Source organism: Carassius gibelio, chromosome A18 (genome assembly GCF_023724105.1).
Source record: "Carassius gibelio isolate Cgi1373 ecotype wild population from Czech Republic chromosome A18, carGib1.2-hapl.c, whole genome shotgun sequence".
Taxonomy (NCBI): domain Eukaryota; kingdom Metazoa; phylum Chordata; class Actinopteri; order Cypriniformes; family Cyprinidae; genus Carassius; species Carassius gibelio.
Window position 1 is genome coordinate 14426455 of NC_068388.1, and position 21884 is coordinate 14448338.

At 36.3% G+C, this 21884-nt stretch overlaps 1 protein-coding gene across 4 annotated transcripts in view; it reads left to right on the forward strand.

Annotated features, from left to right (window-relative positions):
* LOC127934018 (galactosylgalactosylxylosylprotein 3-beta-glucuronosyltransferase 1) overlaps positions 1-21884 on the forward strand; it is a 76260-nt gene that overhangs the window by 5818 nt on the left and 48558 nt on the right. For 3 of the 4 annotated variants that reach the window (XM_052531178.1, XM_052531183.1, XM_052531180.1), the window contains exon 2: positions 19552-19780. The gene's annotated coding sequence lies outside the window, so the exon portion shown is untranslated. The remainder of the gene's footprint in view (positions 1-19551; positions 19781-21884) is intronic. The other variant, XM_052531179.1, reaches the window with a different exon arrangement.

The following is a 21884-nucleotide window of genomic DNA, read 5'->3' on the forward strand; positions in this document are numbered from 1 at the left end:
ACACTACAGTCTTGTCGTGGGCTTTAATAATCAGTGTAAAAACGGATTTAGTCAACCTCTGCCTCTTTAGCTTTGAATTAAACCACGCTCTTTCACGTTGATGTAGGTACTCAATTACCATATGAGCTACTCGTATAAGAAAATTTCTTAAAAAAAAGGATACTTCATGCATTAATAACTTGTGGGCAAACTTACTTTTTAATGCAGGTTAATTCAAATTTTATACTTTAGCTGTTTGCCAAAAAATTATCCAGTTGGGGCCGCATGTCAACCTATAGGCTCATAAAAAAAATACATGCCTCTTCCTACATTTTTATAAAACTACAAAACGCATATTTATGTGTGCAAGACACTGCAGTATCCAACTGAAATGAACACTACACAGAGTAAATCTTCAACAACTATTATTTATTTTTAAATAAAAAATATGATTTAAGAGGCAGATTATTGATTTGAAAAATTTTATTGTAAATGAATACATTTTGCATCACATAAGTTGATCCATATGAATGGCTTTTCTGATGTAGTAAACTTGCTCTGTAACTCACCAGGTACTTGCGATGTGAAGCTCTTCGGGTACGAATCCCACGAAACACAAATCGCGATAAAAGAGGTCCAACAACTGAACATTTTTAGCAAGCTAAAATGCCATGCTTGTTTCAGCAAATGTGTTTTTATCTCATGTTTGCTTTTGTCAGTTTTGGGTAGGTGGTGATTTTCAAATGCAAAACGTTAACCTTTTACCCCCTCTTAGTGGTCTGGATTTCACTTACGAATTGTGGCGATACATTTAACACCCAAACTAACAAAACATTTCCAGATTAATTTTCATCTGGTTTGGTTAAAACTGATTGTGTTTTAGCACCACTCACTTAACTTGTGGATAAAGATGTAAACTATGAATCGTTGAAATATCAGCATGAAAGTGAAACTGAATTTAAATCAGTATGAACAATGGCACTGCTAGTTCAAATATAGAAAAATAGATATTGTGCAGACCCAAATGGGTTATGTTATGCATCACAGTGATCATGGTAAACATTTACAACATTAATGTGTACAGCCCCAGAGGGCTCACAGGCAGCTTACACATTCACTTTAAACTGATCTGAGCCAAACTCACCATCATTTGACTCTGAAAGTGCAGTGAATCTCTGAAACTGGGAGACATGCCACTGGCCACTTTCATTTACCTTTCAAATGGCAATTTAATATGCTACTGAGATTTATTCACAGAGTACTATTTTCTGTCTTGGCTTGGTGTTTCTGCCCTGAGAGAGGATGTGTGTTTATTACATGGCTCTGGAATATTTCATCCTGTTTGAGACATTCTGTAGTCAGATATTTTTTTATAATTATGCTGAGCTGTAAAAATGCGGCCGATTAGAAAACAGATTCTACGATGCAGAAAAGATGTGGCCAGTAGAGGGCAGTCACATGTCATTCCTTAAACAATCACGGCTAGTAAATAGTTTTTTTATTATTATTATTGTTTTGTACATTTTAAAGTGTGTTCAGTGCCACAGTAGAAGAAGCCACTTCTTTTTTCATATACTACTTGAGCCTCAGAGCGTGCAGCCGAAATAAAATACACGTGATCGTGTTGCTCATCTTGCATTTAGTCGGCGGATGCCTGCTGTTTGGGACCGTAGTCATAAAAGACAGTTCTGGGAAATAATTATACCAAACCACTTTAATGAAAATATCAGGCATTTCAGAGTGATCAAAACAACATTTCAGATCGGTCTGCTGTTTAGACCAGTTATGTCGTCCCATTGCGCAGTCACATGTCCTTTTTGATGCGCATCATGTAGTTTATTTGGTAAATGTGCTTCTATCTTTGTGTATGTGCATGTTTTCTTGTTGGATAAAAAATGTATCCAATTCAGTTGAACACATACGTTTTTTAATGTGCATTCTATCACCAAGCTTTGTAAAAGGTGCCACCACCAAAATATTCACTGACCTGGAAAGCATAGCAACAGTTACTATGCTTCTTTGCTTTGTAATGTCAGCAAAAGATGATGAGGACACTGGGTGGCAGAAGGTTCATAAAATCTTTATACAATGTAGACCATCTATGCTAAAACGAAATATGCTGGTATTTTTGTCTGTTTTCCATTGCACAGGTTAAACTTAACACATTAAAACAGAACTACAGCTTCAGAATAACTTAATCTCCACAGCTGGCTATTGATTTTATACCCACAAAGTGAGATGTGATTTCAAGACTTCCTAATACTACTTTTCATTTTTAATTTGTCCAATCCATTTGTCCTCCTTCATTTGATTTTTACTGGTGTCTAGTGTCAAGTCTCCCAATGCTGAGATGTAGAGCGCATGTACTTTTGAAATAGCTATGGCAGCTTAATGAATGTCAGAGAAACCCCATTAAGGTCCATCAGTTGCACAAATTATGTTTACAAAGGAGGATTGAGCAGCTGGTGGTGATTTTTTTTCTCTCTCGAGAAGTGAGCCACCATTGGTGGAAGAATGAAGGGATTTGAAAACCACATCCAGCGATTGAACAAACATTTGTTTTATGCATAAAAATAACACAATGGACTTTTGACCACCTGAGAAAATTCCACTCTGTTTGGAAAAAGTTTACCAAGACCACTGGATAGTCTTACAAAATTACTTGACAGAATTTGTTGACTGAAAGATTTATGTGGTTGAATGACGAGGGGTGCCCAGGCTCTGACGCTGTTCAGTTGTTCCATAAATGCTAAATGAGATAAACAGAAAACTAATCGATTAGTCTGCAGTGAAAACATGTCAGAGGGAATTCCGAGGTTAAAGTGCCTGGTTTATCGACAACCTTGTGCTGTAGTAAACTAATCCCACTATGTCTTCAGTAGCATACTGTGCTGTTATTGACATGCTAGTGTTCTGTGTTAAAGACAGCAAGCATTTGAGTTTCATGGGGATTCCCTGTGCTCCCCATGCTGATCTAAAGCTTTTTACACCACTGCAGTCATTCGAAATGAGCTACAAAACCTGACTCTGACTAGAGGGAATTGGAAAACAAGGGCCCAGCACTTCTTCTAGCAACAAAGAGAATGGCTGATTTTCTTTTTCTCCCACCACAGTCTATCTAGATTCTTTTTTATTTAGGGAGAAAAAGCTTGTGGGGCTTGAAAATGCCAATTTGTTTCTTAGTCATCCTCCCGTCGTGAGCCTACTGCGATCCTCGTAGGTAATGAGTCTGGTGTGCCAACTATTTGCATAGCCAATTAAACCTCTCTGCCTTCAATAGGGGCACTTTAAGAGGATAATCAGGGCTGGATGGTAGGCTGAGACAGAAGCATGACTCATTTTAGACTATTGGGTGATTGAGAGTCAAACAGTAGCTTGGGTTTTGGATTAAAATATTAGCAGTGTTTTTTTTTCGCTGTTACCAGAGAGAGTTGGGGGTGGGGGTCTGAACTATAATTTTTTTTTTCTTTTTTTAAATAAATCAAAGGATGCAAGGACATTTTAGCATTCAAAAGTCAGTGTCAGAATCATCTAAACAACTGTACATAATCAGATTAATTAAGAGAAATCAGAAGGTTCCAATCATCCAAATAATGTGACCAAAATTAGTTCTTATTCAACACGCCAGACAGTATGTAGCACAAAGTTGCGGATCTCATTCATTGTAGAATCAATAAACGTACAAACGGCTTCATATCATGTTAGGTTATTCAGGTTATTACAGTCATTACAAGTGAAGTTGGTCATTTGACCCATTGCTGCATCAGCAAATTTTATTAGAGTGATTTAACTCTGGAGGGTTCTTAGTCCTCAAAGTGATGTGCCCTATATATGGAACATGCATTGACCTGTTAACTAAGCTTTACAACATTGACTTTACTGATTTTCCCATATGTCCTTTGCTGCCTTTAACCTGCGCTTCCGTAGATGCATATTCATGAAAGGTAAACTGATTTATTTTCTCAGTTGTATGTTCTGATGATATATAAGGCTGTTTCTTCATTTATTCATATATATAAAAAAAATCAAAACAGCATGTAGGACTCAGGAAACACAGGGCTTAAATACACATGGAAACTAATGAGGGAACACTTGGAAACAATGAACATGATGACATGAGGGAAAACACAGCTAGAAACAAATGAATCAGGGCAGGAACAGGAAGACCAAATAAGGGCATAAACAGAACATGGAGCATGTGGGGAAGAAAAACTCTAGACACATGACAGACAAGTGAAGACGGGATTAAAAATATTACTGCTGAAAATTGACCTTTTCCTTCATAAGTATAAATTAAATTTTGAAACATATAACAATTTATTTAAAAATAATAATAATAAATTGTAAAAAAAAAAAAAAGTTATTTTAAATTGTAATTTACAGTTGATATTACTGTTGTTACTGCATTTATCATCAAATAAATGTAGACTTGTTTAGCACAACATACATTAAAACCATAAAATATCATAATTTTTTTTTTTAAAAAAGCTTCCCAATGGAAACCTCGACAAGACGCACACCTGTTTCACACATAATCCGTCTGCAGTGTGTATGCAGTCCGTGTGCATTTCGTATGTGGTGCAGAAGCAGCACGGATTATGTGAGAAACAGACATAAGGTTGTTTGCACCTTGTGCAATGTGAATTAGTTTACAGCTTTCTCAAGCAGTTTGTGATGCATTTTGGAAACAGGAGATGAGCCCCTGATCTACAGCACCACCTGTCTTGAGAAACCCATTCTCAAAGACTTAACATTAATTTTAGTCATTATTTTATTTGGGTAGCACACATATTCTGAATGCCTTCGGCAGAATTCCAATGAGCCATTTTAATCTAGATTAATTCCAAGATTATAGTGAGATTAATCTAGATTAAAAAAATTAATCTATGCCTAACACTAATATATACATATTTATATATTCACTTCTAGTGACCAATGTACATAAACTAGCTGGAGTGTGAAAAGCATGTGTTAAGAGACTTTAAAGTGCCTATAAAAAACATCCATATGTCCTTGTCTGTCCAAATAGGTCCCAATTAATCTGTCTTTATATGGTCAAACTCAATTAAATTTAGATTTTTTTTTTCATTATTTGTCTGGTTCAGGAATAAAAAAAACACTCTCACAATAAAAAGTAGTTCTTATGATTCTACCCTTAAAAGCTAGCCTTGTGATATTTTGGAGTTGCATTAAATCTTGAAAACTATGGCTATTTTATAACTGACCTTCACCTTATCAGACAGAGGCGTTTTATCCTTTAGATAAGCATCTGTGCAATGGACATTACTGCCGTGGATTGTGTGGAACAGGCAGCCATTAGGCAGTGTGTAATTGATCGGTTCTCTGTCACCCGCACAGTGCACCAGGGGTGAATCATCACCTCTTAGGCTACTGCTAGACAGAGATGTGAGAAAAAGACTAATGGTGCAAGGGATACATTCTCATTTACAATCATTTGCACCACTGAATGGCCTACTACTGAGCTAAAGAAAACATTTTTGGTAGAATTTTAAACACGTGAGAAAGTCAATGCAAGATGCAAAAGTAATCTTTTTTGCTACTAATAGTTATTCAGCATCATGCAATGAGAGGGTGCATTTTTCAAATTGTTTCAGTCTGTAAATTGTGTCCCTGTGGACGACAGCCCTCCAGAGGAGGCATTTGCACACAGAGTTGTCCTTATCAGCCTAACTCAGTGAGAAAGACTGTCAAAACAATGGCCAATTAAAGGGCTCCATCTGTGCTATACAGGCAATTCGTTTGAGAAAGTGTAACATGGCTTCCAGGAGGTCATAATGTAATCTTAATACTGACTGTCGCGTTCAGTGCATGTGCAGCTTTAGTCCAGATGAACACAGACTTAATTTGTAGCCTGCGGATTAGTACAAATATCACGCTTGTAAGATAAAAACATGCACTTATGATTTTCCCCCTGGCTTTCTGTAATTTAGCACATGGTTGAACCAGTTGGTACAAAACCAATTGCAGTTTGTAAGAAAACACATTTATTCTCATGTTTCAACAGTGAAGACATATGTGATTTACAAACCACAGCTGAATCATTCTTAAAATATGGTGGCAAACATTGCTTGACTTTGTGTTACTTCCACACCCCTACTTCCGGCCAAAATCTATCTAAAATAGATAATAGTAATAAATGACATATTATTTATTTATTTATTTTTCTACTAACTTATTAACGGAGCCCTGCACATGACATGCAAGAAAAAATAAATAGATTGTGCGCACGATTTACTAATTTGTTTCCCTCAATGTACTAAAACGTGCACACGGTTACTATTGCGTTCCCTCAATTTACTATTGCGTTCCCTCGATTTGCCAAATCGTGCGCACGATTTAGCAAATCGAGCGAACGAATTAGGATTGTGCACATAATTTATACCGGTAAATCGAGTGAACGAAATAGTAAATCGAGGGAACGCAATAGTAATCGTGTGCACGTTTTTTGTACAGTGAGGGAACGATTTAGTAAATTGTCCACACGATTCAGTCTAATATTATTTCCTGCATGTCATGTGCGGGGCTCCGTACTTATTTATCATTTTGTTTACAAAGCATTATTGTGTCTAACAAGTCTGTAAAAATTTACTAATTAAAATGAATGAATTAAAAAGTTATTCATAAACTTACTTTTTATCACTTTATTTCACGTTATTAATTTTATAAACTATTATTTTGCATACTTCCAAGTTAAAAGTTCAGAGGAAAAAAATCTGTTTAAATGTGTACATGGTGAGTTAAGCATTTACCTTTCAATTTATTATTATTTTTTTTTTTTTTTGAAAAAAAAAAACTATCTTTTCCACAGAAAGCTGGCAAGTTTATCCTCAATCGTTGCTTCTCCAATACATTCAGAAATAATTACCATAAATATGTGTTTGGATAGTCTCAAACAAAGTCAGCAGTTTATGCAGTTTTTAATCAAGTTACTGCCAAAAATGTTTTACAATGCACACTTTATTCCAGCCCACATAGGAATCATATCCATTCAGTTTCTACCACTTTATAAGCCCACTTTAATCCACTATAAATTGTTGGTATCTTTCCTTTGGGATGTAATATAAAGCTCTTCAGAACAACAGTAACCAAGAGGGCTGGAGTTTCAGTTTTCAGTTCAGAAGGGTCAGTTCTTTGCTTCAAGTTAATTAGCTCACTTGCTTTTCCGGCCTAAAGAATTTAAATACGCAAACTGAACAATGACATCAGAAATTTTATTGAAAGGGTCAATCAGACTGAAGACATCATGTAGCAAGTGCAATAAATGCTCTGTGGAAAAAGAAACTCAAGCCTATTCCCAGCAGTCCTTCTGGAGCACGGGGTCCTGTGAGATTTTGATCGGGGAGTACTCTGCCTGCCAATGCCGACTCTGACAAGATCACAGGCGAGGGCGAGCAGGACACACTGGGCTGAGTTAAGACCTTGGCTCAGCGCTGCTGACTGGCAATACTGATTTGTTCCTACTGTTTCCACAGCAACGGCCATGCCTGGTTTGTCGTGCTGAACACACACAGGATGGAAGGGAAACAGACATCACACTGTATTTGTACCAGTTCACATCCATGTTGAGCAGCTACACAGCATGAGTTAAACATAACGATGTCCTTATTGTGATCAATGAAATCGATTATGAAATCAGTTCTGTTGTGCTTTGGTAACACAAAGAAAACCACTTATTTTTTTTATTTTTTTTACAGCTGTCATTCTGTTTTTTTTTTTTTTTTTTTCAGCACACAGGAATTATTTGCTCATTACTTTGTCAAGATCTCTTTATTCTCGATGTAAAATGTGTCTAAATTGCTCTTCAAGTTCCTGCTGTGTGGGTTCTGGTGCGAACGGAGGCAGCCAAGCCAGATGCTTTGCAATATATTACTGCATCTCCTGAGACTGCAAGTGTACAGCAGAGTTTTTAATCAAAAACCTGAATGTCACTGAGAGCAGAGGAAACAGATCTTCCTCAGACATGAAAAGTCTCAAAGCCAGCTGTAATAATAATCCCATTTCACAAAATAAATAAATAAAATAAATCCTTTGGATAAAAAATGTTCTAAATTTCTAATAGCATAATGCAAATCTGGGATTAAAAAACAAAAAACAAAAATTGTATATTTGTGAAAATGCTTTAAATGAGAAAGAGATGCAGAAAAGAAGCAAATTAACTAATGGTCTTAAACCGCTATTTTTGTATTCAATTGTAAAAAATAGCAATATATCAGAAAAAAAAAGCAATTTAGCTAATGGTCTTAAAAGTTTCCACCATGCTGTATATACTGTAGGGCACTACATCTAACAAGGAAGCAAAAGGCCAATCAAATTTTCCTAACAAAATGGAAAATATGGTTATGCATTGAGAAGCTGAAATGGTAATCAACCAATAAAATGCCCAGTTATTCCATATGAATATATGGCTAATTTTTACTCCTGTCTTATTGCTCTTTCTCATGGTGTCAAACACAATCAATAACACCTCCCTTTTCCTTATTGCTCAATCACTTTCCAAGTCAAATCACACCAAGACGATAAAAAACTGTATTAAATAACCATTTAAATCAGATATTGTTGGTCGTACCAATGCAGAAATTAACTGTGCAGCTTTATTTTCTAGTTGTAGCTACAGTATGCTGACGTACTGTATCACGTTTGTGGCAAAGAACTTTTATGATTTTTGGATCATATAAGAGCCGATATAAATCCAATAGTTTCATCTAGTCATCCAAACCGAACTTATGATTTTTGGATCATATAAGAGCTGATATAAATCCAATAGTTTTATCTAGTCATCCAAACCGACCTAACTTATGAAAGACATCACCATTAGTCTGATATTTCTCGTGTGGATAAGCCTGTGAAAGTCCATTTACCACCTTCTGTCTGTACTTGGCCAAACCATCCTGTCAGTTCGGGCATGCAGGCTTGATCCTCATTTACCATGTAAGCAGATTCAGGCATTACAACAGACTAGCTGTGGATGTACAGCCAGAGAGACCTGCTAAATATAACTGCTAGAGAGAGTTTTACAGGGTTTTCTGTCTATGTCTGGGTGTCCTAGAGCAGGAGGAGCTCAGAAAGAGGTTAGCAGTGTGTGTTACCCAGATAGTAAAAGGCTGAGCTGAGAGTTAAGAGGCATAAAAGCTTTTCAAATGGATAAGTAGAGATGATCCTAACAAGAGTGACAGGAAAATAACAAATCTGATAAGACTTCCTGTTTGGGTGTCATCAGCACAGCCATGAGCAATTTGTTTGCCATAAGCATCTATCAGACAAAGGGCTGTACCCGTGCAATAGTCATTTAAAATCGCACCGTGTTCTTGTAGAATTTCTTCAATCACGAACATGTTAGACTGAGACACATTAAACATATGCTTGGTAAACGTCTAAGCGCTTAACTTTGTGACAAATTGTAACAAAAAGTTGATTTTGAAAAGGCTTTTTTATAAATAATTTAAGTTGATGAAAGTGAAAACATGATGGCATGTCACTCAAAAAAAAATCACTTCAGTAAAAGTGAAACTCTGAGCAAATATACAGTAAGAGTAAGAGTCAATATGAGTTTTTAGGTATAGGAAAATTCATCAGCTCTGGACTTCAGATTGGGTGAATCATGACACATATGACATATTGGATTTATTTTATTTTATTAATTTATTTTCTCAGAAAAAAAATGTAATGATTTCTGGTATGTGAATTGGCAGATGTCCTTGTAATCCTTTGACACTGACATCATATATAGTAAATCTGACCATTCTTTCCTTGTATCCAGTTATATCACCAGTGATGTGTAACAAAGAACGGTTCTCCTTTGTGCTATTACAGGTCTTTTTTTCACCTTGCAGAAAGAGGATTCAATGAGAAACAAAATGATAAAATGGAATTTACCTTGAAGTAAAATGCATCAGGGTTGGTGTTCAGGTTATAAGCTAAGACAATGAAAAAGGGAAGCTGTGACGAAGAATTGAAAAGCAAAGGGAGACATTGCTTTCTATGATGTGTTGCATTTTTGACTCGAACGAGGCCCAGTAATGTAGATAAAGAGTCTATATAGAGCACCTTGGCCTGTGGAGGAGGGATCACTGCGTGGCTTGTTAGATTGCAGTGCAATGTCAATCCTGTGGATATAGACACAGATGACAGCATAACCCCATTTCTGCAAAGAACAGAGATGTGTCTTCAGTAATGCTTTAGGTCATCTAATACAGGTGCATCTCAGTAAATTAAAATGTTGTGGAAAAGTTCATTTCTATCAGTAACTCAACTCAGATTGTGAAACTCATGTATTAAATAAATCCAATGCACACAGACTGACACAGACTGAAGTAGTTTAAGTCTTTGGTTCTTTTAATTGTGATGGTTTGACTCACATTTAACAAAAACCCACCAACACCTGAAATAATCTTTTGACGGCATTCTAATTTATTAAAAACAACATTTGAGATATAGCTTATGATTCTGTCTCTTAAAGATTTTTATTTAATTTTTTTCCGCTGGAAAATGGAATATCAGACTACAGAAAAAAAAAAAAAATCTATTCTCACTATAATTTAATCTGTAATTTCACTACAGTATTTTCTTCAATATATTTTTATCCCATAGAATACTTGCTGATGGGGAAGAGCAAGAAAAGTTGTGCAAATAGAAAAGCCATGATTCTTCAGTTTGGTTCTTATATCTACCATAATTATATGAAATTCTAATCTAAAAAAAAAAAAAAAAAAAAAAAAAAAAAAAAAAAAAAAAAAACACTTAATAACTTATAATATACAATATAAATTTTTTTTTTAACCTAATTCAAATACCATAGGAAACTAACAAAATCGGATTTATTTATTTATTCATTCATTCATTCGTGGCTTGACCACATTTTGTTTCTAAGAGATTTGCATGTAATGCTGCTGCAAACATGCCAGCATATAAATATTTTTTTTGTTTTGTTTGGTCTATTAGAAACTGTCTAAGATAATTTATCAATATTCTTATATTTGCAGTAGACAGACAGACAGACAGATAGACAATCTGAAAGACAGATAAATAGACAGATAGATTTAATTATACTATTACAAGTATTGCATTATTCCTCACGCCTGCTTATTTTCTCTAATGTACAGTTTGCCTTAACCTCTAGAAAGCTGTGGTTTAACCTAATGAAACTGGAAGCAAATGTTAGTTAATATACAGAGAACCTATGAGATTAAATCAGATTTAAACTGACCATGTCGTTGGGTGACATGGAATGAGAATCTTCTACTGCACTTTGTGCGAACCACAGAGCCTGATGCATTTATGCCCTCCTTACTAGTTCATAAAACAGCCACCCTAAGCCCTGCAATGCTGTCTGGGGCTGCATACGGCATGACAAATAGCTTACCCTGCTTTTAGCTCAGTTCAATAAGGCCTAAATTGCCACTTACATTATTTTGCTGAGAGTATGGCAGATGAGGTTGAGACAGACAGTGCGTCCTTGTGTCAAAGCAATTTGGGTCTCACATTTCAAGTAGGTAAACGCAGTGATAGAGCTAATTTTGCAGACAGCTGTGAATAAAATAGAGTTTTCAGCAGATGCCTTTATTAAATCGAGGGTGCTCTCTGTCTCTCTCACTGTCAGTAGATGCCAGCTGTTAGAAAGATATAACTGAAAATATCCACGGCTGTCTCCATTTCTCATGTTTTTAAGTCAGGAGACAAAACAAGTGTCCAGCCATGAGCTACATTTAACTACTAGCAGAAAGATCATCATGGAGGATTAGGTTTCAAGATACTGTCCATTCCAGTGAGAGCAGCAAGCCTTGTTAGGTTTATTTAAAATCTCACAGCAGCAGTATTTCTTAATGCTATGTCAACTGGCATGAATACCTGGATGCTAGAAGTTTTTTTTTTCAACAACACACAACAGCGTTAAAAATGTGTCCATTAAATTACTTCACTTCAGGTCTTTACCATGCTGTTTGACTGTGTGAAAATGCTAAGATTAACCTCTGGGATAACAAAGTCATACTTTATCCTGATACCGTTCAAATTTTGACATTAGTCAGAATTATTATAATAATTTTTTTACTAATATTTTTATATTTTTATACAGCGAGGATGCTTTAAACTGATCAAAAGAAAGAATTTTACATTGATACATAAAAAAAAAAAAAAAAAACAACATGTTCTTTTGGATTCAAATAATCCTGAAAAATATTTTCACAAAAATATCAAGCAGCACACTTCTCAACATTGATGATATCCAAATCAGCATATATTGATCCTGATCGCCCTTGTGGGGTGTGTTTTATTTAAATAAACAGCTATTTAATTATTTGGAAAGGTGCCTTTTATGAATACTAATGAACTTTTAAGAATAATACAGTCAATCAATATTGCAGAATACAAACTCGCAAGTATAGTGCAACATTTCAAGCTTTCAAAAATTGCCTGTAAATAACAGTGATTTCCATAAAGCTGCTGTAAGCAATTCAGAAACATCAATATGAAAGAAAAAGATATAAACAAACCAAAAGATATCTTTAAGCAACCTTGGGCACCTTGAACAGTCTGATTCTTTTTCGCTTGTTCACGCGGCTGCTTGATTTTTGTGAGCTGAAGGGCAGATCTATGTGAAATGCTCTTACAGGCTGCTGTTATAGCTCCATCTGTGACCAAAACTCATTTCTCTGTTTGTCTTCACGCTGTGTATATTTTACAGCCAGTGATTTGTGATTGGTGTTCGGTCGGGTGTTTGCATATGTTATTGATTTTCTCCTAAGCACTCAGGGTGCTGAAAAGAATAAATAATCTGTGCAAAATTATTGCCTCCATGGCAAATTCTGCTTTGTTTGCGGAGGCTCCCTGGTGTGCTCTTTTAATCACACTGTGTTAATTGTAGCTTGAATTCACCAAAGCCAGCAAGACTACTGTAGGATAACAGGATCTTTGAGGCATGCACAGTGTGAAAGGCCTGTTTCAGTTGCTTGTGAAAAAGTAAACATGAATTCACATTGTGGGAAAATCTGTCAGGCCCTCAACGCCACCCCCACACACCCATATATCCATGTCAATGCAGATAAAATATAAGATGCTGCCTCCCTGCATCCACAGCTGAGCTACTGCATCTCCACAATGTTCTCTTGAATCTAACGAGACTCTTCAGTCTTGCACTGTAGGATGAGATTAACTATTGCCATCCAACTTTGCCAGGTGTGTTAGTCAGTGTAAATATGTTGTAATATTACATAAACTATTAAAATGATATTGTAATTTAATGTTTTAAGATTGGTGTAGAGAGATACACAGTGGGGTCAAAGAATTTGAGATCACTCTAAATCCAGATTTTTAGTTAATGGTTTAAGGAAACTAAACGCATCTTGATAATATAATTTGTAATATATTTTTTATTATTAGAACATTATATTTTAATATTATGAAATTTACACAATACATTTCACACAGAATAAGATTTGTAAACAGATGTTTGAAATATAAATTGATGCTGTAATTACCACAAAACTACTAAGAAATCATTAAATTAATAATAATTAATAAAAAAAGTATTATTTATTATTATTACAACTTTTTTCATTTTACTATTATAATAAAATGGTATATAGTAAATTAGACAAAATAAGATTTAAATTTTTATTTGATATTTATTATCATTATTATATATTATATAACTTTTGATTACGAAAGTGTTATGAAATCTTTCTATTTTTATTATTATAAAATGTATGTGATCAATTAGAAAAGAATGCTGAATAGAAGCATTTTTAGGCAGATAATTGGCCCTCGCTGTAAATAGGCAATGGTTTTCCATGTTGATTGTTGACATGGATGGAATATTCATCTGATGAAGGCAAGATGTGTGCAAGAGTCCCAGAGAGGGATATAAAAAAAAAAAAAAAAAAAAAAAAATCATGCTGTAGCCTTGTCTGAGCTGATAATGAGAATTTGATTGAAACAGATACTCTAAGCAAAAATGTTCTAAAAATGTGTTAGCATTAGTAAAAATGGCTTAGCAAATTAGCCTTGAGCTAACAGGAATTTCTGTTCAAATCCTGAAATCTTTGGACCTGCACCTGAAATTAAAATAGAAACAAAAATAGACAATTATTCTATACATATATATAGCATATATGTGTGTGTGTGTGTGTGTGTGTGTGTGTATTTATTGGCTATTTATTAGTATATTAGTATATATTATTATAAAGTACGTATAATGCATGACATCCATAATCCTACCCAATACCCTAAACTTAACAACAACCTTATAAACTATTAATAAGCAGCAAATAAGGAGTTAATTGAGGCAAAAGTCATAGTTAATGGTTAGCTAATAGTGAGCATATATATATATATAGATGTATAGATGTATAGATAGATAGATAGATAGATAGATAGATAGATAGATAAAGAGATGTAAATAAATTGCTACAATTATTTGCAGTGAATGTAAACATTAGAAAATCTTTATTTTTCTTTGTGTAATTCAAACACTGGGTCTAAAGCTTTTGCTTGCAAAATTCAATGAAGACTTTTTGTTTTAAAAACAAAATTTCTACAAAATAAAATGATATATCACAGCACAGGAGTGTAATTTGTAACCATTTATCATAAATTTAGCATGGTAAAGTTAGTTTAAGGTTTGATATTCACTGCATATTTGCTTAGGCTGCTTTAGGGACCGTCTACAAATTTACCTCGGTGAATTAACAATCCAAACCTTGACCTCCTGGTCTGGAAATTGCTTCATTCATATTTTTTTACTTCTTTTAGGTGGTGTAGAATTTATGTCCTGTTTTTTGTTGGAAAAATCTTTGCTATCCCACAGGCTAATCTTAGCATTTTCGCGCAGTGAAACAGCATAACGAAAATCTGAAGTGAAATGTGAATAATGAAAAGTCAATAGATGAGAGTACATCTGTAAAATAAACATGTGGGAGAAAACGCATGCATGCATAATCATAGAAAGTGAAAGAATGATCGCCTTTAGCAGAGTAAAACAACCAGTTAGCATGACTGAAACACTTAATCTGAAGGACTCAGTAACATCTCTCAGGAGAGAAAATCTTCAGAACATGAAGTGTCCTGAAAGATGGGTGTCTCTTATAAAGATCAGAGCCATACTTTCTTAGAATGAAGAGTATAATGCGCAAAGCAGCGACTCACACAATGTAGCGGTGCTCATTTCAAACGTATACAATTAAGCAAGTGCCCATAATGGCACTGATACTGAAACCTTCTCAGCTGTTAGAACCCCTCTCAAAAGACTTCAGAAGTGGAACATCATGGAGGCAAAAATGGAAAAGAACAAAGTGATAGGGACGGTCATATGTTCTAGGGTTCTTCAGGGAGCAGATGCAGGCAATCTCATTTAGTGTTAAACATGAGATGAGACGAGACACGCCTCCTCCTCTCTCACTCCCATTCACTCTCTCTTTATCTCTTGTCTCCTCCTCTCTCACTCCCTTTCTCTCTCTCTTTATCTGTCTCACACAAGCAAACTCGTTGGGAGTCTGATTATGTGGGCTTTGCACGAGCTGTAGAGAGCTGCCACTCATCCACTACAGAGTGACAAAACCCTCGGCGGTAATTTCAGCGAAAGCTTGGCAGCCCAGAGGAGGACTGTGGCTGAATGCGATTGGCCCCCTGATGCCTCTTTTGGAAGATGGTAGGACAGGCAGCTTGAAAAATGCACTGAAACTTAGAGAGAGGGAGAAGGAATGAGGGAGCTTGGAAAGAAACTACATTTCTACAGGTGCAATTTTGGAGTTGGGTCAAATTTGGAGACTTTGGGTGCATATTATGCCAAAATTAGTGTTGTGAACTAGCCAAATGGATGATTTGTTTCTTGGGTTTTGTGAACATTCTTTTGGAACCAGTATGTAGAGCTTGTATTCCATCTCACAAGACAAATACAAAAACATACATACATTACTGCACTGGTTCAGACACAAGAGACCCAGTGAAATGCTTCTCATTTCCAGCATATTATTAAGGCCATAATCAACTGGGTATCACGGTCCTCCTCTCGTCCCCACGTGGTTGTAATTACACTGACATGCAGACAGTGGCAAGCAAAGTGATTTTTACTCCCTGAAGAATTATCACTACCTCTATAACCTTCTACTCAGGTCGCTCAGGGAGCCACATGCAATTTCCATCCTCATTCAATTCAATTGCTGGAGCATGCTAATGGGATTTCTCATTGTTTGCTTGACTGCTTCAGTTGTAGTTCTTATTTGCAGGATGTAACCTTGTAACCACAGTGAGTAATATGTAAATGTATAAGGTCATGTGACGTTACCTGAAGTGGTCAGATTTTCAATGTTATGCGTATTTTATTCACAACTGACATACAGAATATGGAATTATTTAGTTCATTAGTAGTCTTAAAATCTAGGTATAATTTCTTTACATTAACTGAAAAATCATACAAAAGTATTAACCCTCTGGAGTCGATTAACGCGGATACACGTTATGAGTCATTTTCTCCTGATAACCCCGAAAAGAACTTAAATTACACTTTCAGTTTTAATCGTACAGATAAGAGCAATACATCAATCGAATCTGTAAAGGGTCTACTTTTTTTTTTGGGATACAGACATAACAACAACAAAACTTTGTGCACTTGTAAAATAAAGATAACAAACAAGGTGTGCTGTCTGCAGCCTTTGTCTGTGCTGATCTTCATTTACAAATATGTCATTAAAATGAACTGTAACTCAGTGAATACTCAACGAAAATACACGAGAGAGGTATCTATAGAAAGCTTGACATGTCTACTTTTAAACTAAACAAGTGCCGCTGAAAACAGATATTCTGGCATCAATCACTCACCAAACCTGTATGACATTCTTTTCTTTCTTTTTTTCTTACTGTGGAACAAACACACACACACACACAAACTCCTTTTGAGAATTTTTTTTGTATTATTATTATTATTTTTTTTTGTGATAAATAATGGATGGTAAATGGTGCATTGAAAAAAAAAAAACATTTGCTTGACCTTCAGCAAAAAGGTCTTATATTTCAGTCATGAGGTTTGCAGTAAATTCTACATACTCTATAAGCTTAGATCAGTCGGTCCTTCTAAAAGTCCTTGAGAAGGTTTTGGTGATAACCTGCTTTTCATGTACACCTTTATTACCTGGCTAACATCCTGCATGGACCAGCATATCTGTTTACATAGGACCGATGCAACCATTCTATTCCACTGGCTTAAAAGGAGCCATTCCCTTGGAAACCCTTGCATCAGACGAGTGAGTGCAGTTCACAGGTGTGCCAGAAGTCATAGACTGACCAATGATACTGCATAAATCCAGATCTGGCTGTTATCAGCATGCTTGCAGCTGGCAGGCTTTAGCGGACCTCTATTTTTCTCTGCAGGATGTTTCAAAGTGGGTTTTCATTTTAAGGAAGCAAAGAGAAAGTTTCAGCTTTGGGCTGAGAGATTTAACCCCTAAATAGGTTCCCTGGCTGTAGGATAGGTTATATGTAGGGGTTAAGAACACAAGACTGCGTGACATTGACATTTGTATTACCAGTCAGACTTCTTGAATCTAGCAGTGAAGTATCTACGGATTCTTGCACAGTTTGGAAACCTGTCTCCTTTGTCTTTCCACTGTAACTCCAAGTATTGAACATCTCCTTGTCTTGCTACATGGGGTCGAGGAGTAAGGAGACACGGGAGATGCTGGGAATTTCTTCAACATGGAATTTTAATTCAAAGACATGGAAAACACAGGAACTCAAATCACATTACATCCAAAGGCGAGGGAGGGTGGGAGAGCGGAGAAGCCTCTTAGGCTGTGGCCCCAGCCTCGGCCTCTACAGCTGGAGCCGTACTACCCTACCCCCGCCACCCCATAATACCTACAAACCCGATTCCAAAAAAGTTGGGATCAGGAGCCCTCCCTGGGCTTGACTCGGGAACAGGAAACCATCCTGGGCTTAAGTGGGGATCAGGAGCCTTCCATTGGTCAAATAGCCCTTTATGCCTTCAGTGTGACTCTACAATTTTCATAGTCATGAAAAAAGAAAACTCTTTGAATGAGAAGGTGTGTCCAAACTTTTGGTCTGTACTGTATATATAAGGGTAGAAGCAATTTGATTGTGTCCCCAAAGTAATCTTTTCTTCCCTCCCCCAGACATCCTCCACATATTCCCTCTCCGCTAGCCATAGGTACTGACTAGTTTCCATGGAGACAAACACTGATTGTATAAGGACTGTAACATTTCCGACATGCAGATGTGTGCAGCAGTCCGAGAGCAATAGAGCATCATTGAGATATTAAGGCTGACATTTCTTACTGACAAACACAATGTCAAGCTCCTTTCCCACTGGATTTATGGTGCGGTTGATGTGGTAAGTTGCGTTGACTGCACGGTAAAGTGGGGGCTGTATGAATACATCACAACAGAAAGCAATAGACTGTTGATTCATCCCCTGTCTGTGGGCTTGCACACTTGATCAATACTAATCCCTTCATCTGTCAGAGGTCACATCCAGTTGTATATCTCTCACTGTCAGCACATGAGCACACAATAAGTGACTCTCAGGACACTGCTTTAACAGTCTTCTGGGGTGAGTTGCTAAGAAGGCAGTACTTGTTAAGCTCTCTTTTTTCAGAACCTTCAGAATCTTGACGATTCGAGATTGTGATTTCTATATATATATATATATTTTACTAGTCAACTCAAAAACGTAACTACAACATGATTTAAGTAACATTTTCTTTATTAACGATGTAGTTAAAAAATAGATGCATTTTCTACACATGAAACTGTCAACATGGTGTAAATGTAACACAAATTTGCTCTCTTTGCAGAGAAAAATGCATGAAATTTGAAGGCGTATGTGTACAAACTTGTCCTAAACATATCCTGTATGTAAAAAAGAGAATAATAAATAACCAACTGTATTTATTTATTTATTAAATTATTATTAATTGTATATATATATTTTTTTTACTTCATTGCTTTGAGTTTTAGGGTTAACAGATTTTTATTTTTTACAGTGTAGGAACCCTATAGCAGTGATTATCAATCACATGTGAGCATTGCACTGGTAACTTCTACAAAAACTGTGATATACAGTATCACGTTCTGTACAGCTTAATTAATTAAAATCAGCTAAAATCTGATTTTGGGCATATCAGACCCAAATTGATTTGTATGTTGAAAAGCAACACTAATCCAAACTAAATTTGCAAGTGGATTGATATCCAATTAAAATAACATTTTTGAAAATGTGCTTTATTAAGAATCTTAACATTTATACAATTAACCTCTTATGTGCCTTTGTGAGTACTTCCTAAAACTGATCACACTTTCTGTATAAACAGAACGGATTTAATCACCTGAAAAACATCAGATTTGAATTACAAATCGGTTTGAGTGTAGTGTGAACACAACTTACAGTCCAGGTTTATTTGTATTCATATTTCAAACCATAAATTAGATCTTTAGCTAGTAATGAATGACGCCTACTCCAACCCTGTGCTCTCCTCATCCCCTGGTTCTCAATGCCTGCCTTTGTCTGAAGATGAGAATGATCCATTCTCTCTCTCTCTCTCACAGATGACCCCTCTTGTGTCCACAGCCGCCCGCTAAGGACGTGACTGCCCACGTGGTCTGTCTAGATGCCAGCAGCTCCCTCTCAGAGCCCCTGACGTCCCCTGGCAATCTGAGAAAGACATCCTCATCCTCCGTTTACACACTCTTGACCCCCCGGTCTGCGAGGATTATTGAGTCTCCGGATTACTGAAGTGTCCGGTTTAGCCGTGGGAGAAAGGGCACACTATTACTTGTGAGTATCCTCAGCTGCCTTTGCAATTACAGTCATTATGGGCTTTTGTGCTTACTTGGTGAAAAAGAAAATGCAGGGAAGACTTTAGAGCAAATGAAATGCTTCATCAAACATTATTGGCCATTACTTTAATTATCAGCATAACAGAATGAAATGAACAAAAACAGATCTTTCTTGCCTAGAGTCCTCGTATCTGAAATGGCTCAAGAGTAAATTGAAACCCGCTTTACATGACGTGAAGGAACTGGGACATTGCCAGCGATGTCATTCTGCTGTTTTGGCCACAAAATGCCAAGAGCGAGACTCCAGCATGTTAGGGATTCGGTTAGTGTCTATGTGAGCGAGTGCATAGTTTGTCAAACTACCACAATAAATGACTGAAACAAAATGTATGACAAGGTTGTGTGTAGGTTCGGCATTTGCTGAGGTTGCCAGCTCTCTGAAGATTTCCAGTTTCAGTGTGAGAATGATTTTAGAAACTCAATATATTCAGGGAGAGGCCACACATTATTTGATTTCAACAATCTGTGAGGACTGGGCTTCATGCTGCTGGTGCAGAATATCTTAGGTCTGCTATTACCTGACAGTGTTTGCCTGGGTCTACGGGCAAATAAAAGGTGAAATCCACAAATGATTTGGAATCCAAAATGAATTAATGCAATCTGAGATGAGGAACAGGGAGAGCCAAAGAGGCTACATAGATGGATTTTTCTGTATGTGTATGTGGGCTGCTTGAATCAGAAATCGATTGTAGTGATGAAACCAGTACACATGTCTGAATGGATGAAGAAAAACACAAAACACTAAATGCACAGGTCCAGAATTGAAAGAGAAAAGCTGTTCTTGTCTTTTTTTTTTTTGTCCATTAGAAAGATAAATTCAAAAAGGACCATATTTCCAGTCTTAATGGATGTTCCTTGTTATATTGTGTACAGCTCATAGGATAATTTTATTTCAAATAATAACCTTCAAATGTAACTTTTTTTTTTTAAATATATAAAATGAAACTCTGATGCTGCATTTAACTTATTTATGAAGATTTCATCACTTGCTCTTGGCTAAACTTTAAAATGTTAATTAAATAACTGATTAAAAATTCCATCATTTAATAATGATTTACTTCTGTTCTCTGTATAAGAAGCAAAAGGAGTTCCAAGGCTATAATGGAAGCCTCCAAAATGAAGTGAAAATGTTTCATGTATTTGGTGACGCAAGACAAAATTACATAACACTGTTTCTGATATATATGATTGAAAAGCAGAAACAGCAACAATCCTGAACTCAACCTAAATTAGTACCATTTACTAAAGAGACGGATGGCTAATCAGCAGTCTCCGATCAATCCGGGAGTCCAGCTGTCATACATCTCCCATCTGCTGTAGTGAACATCTACTCAGACTGCTAAATAAGTGTCAGGGGAGTCTTGCAAATTTAGATAGCAGCACAATGGCTGTCACAAACACACTCCAACATACAAAGGTGCACAAACATGGGCTGAAAGCACCAGGAGGCTGAATGTGAGGAACTGAATGGAAAGACTGTCCTTTCCAGCACAGCAGTGTTTCAGTGGCACATCCTGCTCCTGCAGAGAGAGTGTGGCTTAAAAGAGACCTGGGCTGATCAGCAGTTCTTGGAGTTAATTAACACCAGAGGTCTAGCAGCTGCTGTGCCTCACCCTACCTTTGTACTCCGTCCTTTTATGATTGCCATTTCAAGTCTATTCGAAACTAACTAAGATCAGTTAGAAATGGTCCAATATATGCAGTAGATAGACAGACAGACAGACAGACAGACAGACAGACAGATCTATTTGTGCAATAAGAAAATCTGAGGTATGAAAGTGCAGGGAACATTTTTTATAGTAATTTACTGGTAAAGCATAGAACGGACGGACAGATTAATTTTAAATGTACATATATTTTTATTATAATTTTTCCAACTTCCCTGAACTAGTGTTGCTCTATTGTATGCATTATAATTTTATAATGTCACATAACATCTTTTTTGTGTGTGTTTGTGTCCATAATCAAACTGAGACGGACTGTAATGCATTTTACTCATGTGCCCCATTAACTGATAGTACATTAAATCTGTATAACATAGA